The 6,721-nt window shown below is 37.8% G+C and overlaps 1 protein-coding gene across 5 annotated transcripts in view; it reads left to right on the top strand.

Moving 5' to 3' along the window:
• Positions 1-6,721, top strand: part of chd9 (chromodomain helicase DNA binding protein 9) — a 92,158-nt gene that overhangs the window by 51,886 nt on the left and 33,551 nt on the right. The window lies entirely within an intron of this gene.

Genomic DNA, 6,721 nt, shown 5'->3' on the forward strand with positions numbered 1-6,721 from the left:
TATATATATACTGTATATATATTTTTTTTCTTTTTTTTTATGAGATATTGTAGCACTGCAAAGATGGCAAGCACAGCAAAATGCTCTGTAATACTCTAACTCCGTTCAGGAAATATTTTAGCCTAACAGAGGTGTCAGCGTTTCTTTAGATATTTTCAGATACATTTTCTTTCAGTTACATGCTGATGATTCTGTCCTCAGCTGTTAGGAAGTCTTTGGATCTGGAAGTGTGTTCAGAGCATGAAGGGAGTGTTTACTTTTTAACCAGTTACAGAACTTTCTAGCAAACCTTTTTGGACCAACCAAATATTGGTTAAAACAATTTTTTCCCCCTGAACATTTCTGAAACTCTGAAAATTTCAGTGGACCCCTGGTACCCCTTTAGGCCTTCTGGGGTTCTCTGGTCCCCAGTTTGAAAATCCCCGATCTGAAAGTTGATTGAAAAATTATCAGCCTTTATTTGTAACCCACAAACATTGCAAAGGAACAAACAAATGCTAAACATACAGTAATCGTGTTCTCCCATTTTTGTTGTGGTTAATGATTCCTTTACCAAATGTTACATGTACCTCCCATGTTACACAGCAAGTGCTCACACAGACAGCCAGTTCTGGTGAAGGTGAATAGATCATAAGTCTGAACCAAACATGCAGAGCTTTATGACATCATGATGTCATCTGATCTGCATTAATGGAGGACTGAATGAAAGAACGTGACATGAGATTTCTAAGTCATGTGCATTATGTGAAGGCCTCTGCAAACTTTGTGCCACCAAATATTGTCTCCAGCTCTACAGTTCAATCTAGATGCTGCTTTGTTCTTAAAAAGGCTGCGTGCTCTCTTATGGTCCGTTGGTGAGATTACGAAGCTGGCATGAAAATGTTTAACATTCCTGCTGTGCTTGTAAAAGCAGTGTGTTGAATTTCTTCGGTGACTTGTTCATCGTGCTTGATGGATTAACAGTCTGACTGACCCAAATACTTTAGCAGTAAAGGCAAGACAAACAGGACGTGTATATTCAGACTCAACGCCTCACTGGATGATTTATTTTCTTGTTTAACACAGTTTCTTGGCTCATTCACCTCTGTTGTATAGATTGCAGTTTTTACCACATCTAGCAGAAGGAAGCAGCTTTTACGGCTTTTAAATGCTGGATTGCAGATACTCCAGAATGAAAGGGACATGTTTCCATATTGACCTGGTAATAGGCTAAGTGGTCTCCTTCTCCTTGTAAAGTACTGCAAGTTACCTGTCTGGTTTGGCAAGCTTTTATTGAGCGTGTTTTGCTGTGTAAGTGTTGTCAACAGGATCTTGTCACCTAGCATTACTCTGATGACATTCTAATGTGCTACGGTGTTGCCGGTCTGCTATAAGAGGCTGGTATTTATTAACGGTTGAGTGTTATGTTGTAGCTAGTGGTGTCATGACCATACGCAAGTCCGCGGTTAAATGAATCCCAGTGATGTTCAGCAGTGTTGGGAACAACAAGTGTTAGTGTAAGTGTGGGTGATCAGGAAGATGTATAGACCCTGTCCCAAATGCTGGATGACTGGCTACATAAGCCAGGCACTAGTCAGCAAGGTCATAGCTTGCAAAATTATTTATATTATTTTTGGATGCACAATGCTTCTGTGCTGTAAGACCGAACATTGCTTTTAAAGTAAAAATAAGTACGTTTGCATGCTACGGCATTGGACAGGAAAGTGTTAAGTCCTTTTTTTTACATTTTTATAGAAAAAAATTCTAAATCTCTTTAAATAAGGATAAAGGTTCAGTGTGACAGCATCCATCTTTAATGATGGCAAAACCTCATCAAGAAAAAATATTAAATGCAAATATTTGTGGAAAATTGGATTAAGGAAAAAGATGTTTACCAATTATAAATATCATACATTAGTGCAAAATGTTATACAATGAATAAAATACTAAAAATAATGACATTTAATTGACTGTGCCTGCGTATTTCTGCTAAAATCAGTACTACGTGAGCTTCTGGTATAGTATTCTCCCATAGCAAACGGTCATATTTCTAATAACGGTCAATCACAACAACTGTGTATGTGTCACCGCTGGTTGCAGCAAAGAGGAAACAGGATCCTTCTGCAGCAGTCTTTATTCAGAAATGAACAAAACTCCAGAACAGGAGCAAAACAACCAACTTAACACGACGTAGAACTGACCATGAACTGAAAGAACCTCAGGGCTTAAATAGACAGGACAAACAAAGGGAGAACCTAACTAACCACACCTGAGGAACCTAATCAAATCAGTAACCATAGAAACAGACAGGCAGGGAACAGAGGAAGACAGAACTAATTAACAGACTAGGGGTCGGTTGCACCAGTTGGACGTAAAAAAGTTGGGTGTAAGCCCTACGCTGGGCTTTGCAACGTCCAGCTTTGTGATAAATATTTACACCTGTGGCACCAACTAAAACTACGACCTGGCGCAACTACGCCTGGTGTAGATGATGCAGGTCCACGCCAACACATTCTCCCACAGTGATAGCTGAGACAACATTCACGCTGCAATGGCTACAACTACAAATAATAAAGAACTGAATCGCCTAAGACATCATAACAAGGGAAGCCACCGCGCCATGATTGAAATGTCAATCAACATTTCAAGTCCGCCTTTTATATCTGAAGTCTCCCTGCACATTCTCATGACAGATTTCTTCAAACAAACATTAAAAACGAAGGCGACAGGTTAAGTAAAATATGATGAATGTAATACAACGCTTCTCTCTGGAGTTATTTTTTTCTAGCTGACTATTGAGTTTATTATGTACAATGAATGTCTTTCCTGAGGTAAATGTGACTTTACGTGACATTGATCACTTTATTTTACTGACGTATTTCTGTGGTTGAAAAACAGATTGAGTGATTAGATGAGACATAATTCATTACAGTAAGTTGTTTCTTTCAAAACATTTCTGATGTTCATTCATGTTAAAGTTTTGCTATACCTAGCAAAGAGGAACAGATGATCGGTTCATGTGCCGCTTGAACTGAGGTGCAACAGCAAACGTCACATTAAAGAGTGTCAAAACCACATTTATAATACAATTGACAGAATTTGAAAGCTGGTATTTTATTTCTGAATAAAAGTAATAAAGCACAAAACTTATTGCAATTATTGGATGGTAGGCGCTCTACAAATAATGAATGGACTTAAAAGATGTTAAATATTTCCAAGCATTTATACGGTCCCTCCAGGCAAGATGACGAATGGTACAGTTTCTTCTAATAATCCCAGATCATATGTAATATTTTACTGCATAATTACATACGGAAATATATTTTGTGTTAGGTCAATTACTGTTGGCAGTGTTGTATAGCCTTCGCGATTGATATCGCTTATCCTGCCCGAAAAGACCGTAAACATTACAGTTCACGTCTGCAGTAATAATTAATTTACAGACATGAATCCTAAAACCTAATAATTTCTGAGCAAATCATGACTTTTCACTTTACACCTACCTTTGACTAGGCATAAGATTTAGTCTCAGACGTAGCACTACGCCTAGATGGTGCAACAAGTATTAATTCTACGCACGACTTAAAGCGCATTTTACGTCCAGCCTAGTTTTACAACCAAGTGTACGTCCAGCTGGGGCAACTGGCCCTAGAAGGCTAACTTAGAACATGAAAACAGATCAAAAATAAACTTGTGGTGTGGTAGAATGCTCTAGAGTTCTGAAGTCACAACTGGCTGCATTAAGAATGGGGGCACCTCCGAATCATGAAATGACAATGGAACATTCTATGGTTTCTTGCACTTCTTGAACATACAAATGAAGGCCACAAGTCCACATCAGGTGTGTAATTTGGGCCATTGAAAATCTGCAGTGAGCTGTTTGCTTGGCTGCTGCCTCACAAAATTTTAAAATGTCAATCAAATCACATTTAATGTGAAAGGTTTGAGCTTGTAGTCAAGGTAGCAAAAATAAACAAACGTGAGTATATTGAATATGTGATGCACTCAAGAAGTCAGGCTGACAAACAGCAACCTTTTTGAAAAACTGCAGACAGTTGCAACAAACCTCCTTAAGTCAGGAAATTCCTTATCGAGGATAACCTTACTTGTTACTAACTATAGGTTTTCTTAACTGAAGAGATTTGTGGTGACTGGGCGCTGGATATTGATTTTCAATCACTGTGGAGACATGGAGGCAGAGGTGTCTCTTAGATCTTGCTTTCATAAATAGCAGGGTTGGTGTCTTTGAGCCTGCGGTGCAGAGCAAAGCCAGAAACCTAATGACCCGCTTTGCACCAAACTGCACACTACAGCCAACAGCTGCCATTAAAGCAGACCATGTGATCTCAGAGAGAGAGAGAGAGAGACTGCAGTCATTCACACACACACACACACACACACCCATATTTATAACAGTACAGTCTGCCAGGCACGTTATGGCTGTGTCGATATAGTCATGTATCAGAATTCTCATGCTATTGCATCAGTACTTCTATTGATATTTTTTATTTATTCATGTGTTCGTTCATTCAATTACAGAAGAATCAGGTTGTTAAAAGTGCAAACTTGCATTTCTTAGTGCGGTCAGATACGCAGTGCTGGGCAAAAGTGAAGTGAACCATGCGGAACCAAGACGGATTGAAACTTGACACCACAAATTCACTCTCTCCCTTACATACTGAGCTTCTCTCTCACATGTTTAGCACCGATTAAATCCAGTTGTGATACATGTATGATAAGTGTTGTGTCATGACGTGAGGTGCTGAGTGTGTGATGAAGAAGAATGGATACTGGAGGTTTATATACTGTAGACATTATATTGAAAGAAAGAGATGAAAAAGATTTTTAAAATGAATATATGGTGTATTTTTCATCGCAGGGCTGAATTTAAACTCATTTTATGTGTATGTTTGTGCAACCATGTGTTTGGAGGAGCTTTTAGGGAAAAGACTGAGTGTGTGCATATACTGTATGTAGCCTAGGTTACAACCCTGAAATATTAACGCAGCCTTCTGCATCTGCCACCGAAGACCTTCCACTGTCATCCATCGAGCGTGTGAGCATGCATTTATATGTGTTTGGCTCTGATTCATATAGCCTTTAAATACTGATGCATCTTTAAAAAAAATAAGAGAAACACATACACACACACACACACACACACACACACACACACACATACACTCGCTAAAATGTCCATGACTTACCAAACCACCCAGTTGTCAAACAACAGTGGCAACTACAGTCAATAAGAAAAATTATTATATTTACCTTTCGTCATATGTTGTATGTGTTTTGATGTTTTTGTTTGTTGGTGAGTTGACTTTGAGCTGTTACAAAGATATTTTCAGAAAACTTAAGTTTGTGACAAAGTACAACCATTAAAATGATAGTTGATTTAAATGTTAATAAGTTCCTTTAAGAGTCACTAACTGAATGTTGACCAGCTGGGATTTGTGTTGTTGGTTTTGGTAAAGCATTTTGATACATTTAATAATGTGAAATGATCAATCAAATCATACAAATGATCAAATCAATGAGTGTACTCCAATTAGCAGGAAGTGCAAATTTAACATTTAAACGGTTTTTTCCCCTTATTCTTTTTTTTTTTTCTCTTCAAAACAGATTAAATAAAATTTCGGCCATATTGTCCTGTTGACTGGTGCCTTTTCCAGCAATTCTAACACAATGCGTGGCGTAAATCTAAGAATGCTAAGAATGCTCTGACTCCTGCTGCTGTCTGTTTCATATCTTTTGCCTGTGCATTCAGAGCTTTATATTTTTATATTTGATATTTGTTACTCTAGAGCTTCATGTGACAATACATTTTTTGTTCTTGATTCACCAACATGAAAATGTGAGGGACAAAATCAATATTTTCTTATGACTAGTATTTTATTCATCATACAAGAAACGGCTAATAATTGCTTTGTCTTATAGAAAATCTACCTGTCTGTCTGTCTTTTATTTTTCTATCTTTTCTGTTATCATATTTATTTTAAAAAGTAGTAGAGTGTTTGTGGTTGATTCTGGACCCTGTATGTGCAGGCGTGTGTGTATTGTTGGGTCCCTCGACAGAGGAGAGCAAAAGAAAAATGTTTAGGGTGTTAAACTGGCTTACTTCACATGCTTTCACAGGTTAGCTCAGTCCAGCTCTGTTCGTACACACACACAGTGCAGTGAAGACCAGCTCTCAGTCTCATTTCACAGCTGCTGAATGGAGCTTATTTGTCACTCACAGGATACAACATTACTGCTTCCACCCACACCGCCAGCTTCACTCTGATCAGGTTGCTAGCGAGCCAGAAAGTCATGTTGTCCCGGAAACTAGCAAAGTGTAACATCATCCAGAGAGGAGGACCCAGAATGAGAGCGAGAGTGATGCACACAACTGATGTCCTGAGAATCATTTCCTGTTCATCAGAACTGTGTGCCCAGCACTGCGGAGAAATTTCTAAAGTGTGACTGTTTTTAGTGTCCAGCATGAAAGATGGAATTCTGTGTAATCATTTGACTGTTTAATGTTTGCACTGAACGTTTTCATGTGTGCTGAAGGTTTGGCTTCATTAAATGACATTTACAATGGAGTTAAGAGAAACTAGTGTTTAGTATTATTTATACTAAACACTTTATTGTTTAATATTATTTATATACTACTATTATTATGTTTATTAATATTTAAATGAGCTTTTATTTTTATATTTTCATTTTTTTTTTAATATTTTTTATGTAAAAAAAAAAA

Source organism: Sinocyclocheilus anshuiensis, unplaced genomic scaffold (genome assembly GCF_001515605.1).
Source record: "Sinocyclocheilus anshuiensis isolate Anshui unplaced genomic scaffold, SAMN03320099.WGS_v1.1 scaffold944, whole genome shotgun sequence".
Lineage (NCBI taxonomy): Eukaryota > Metazoa > Chordata > Actinopteri > Cypriniformes > Cyprinidae > Sinocyclocheilus > Sinocyclocheilus anshuiensis.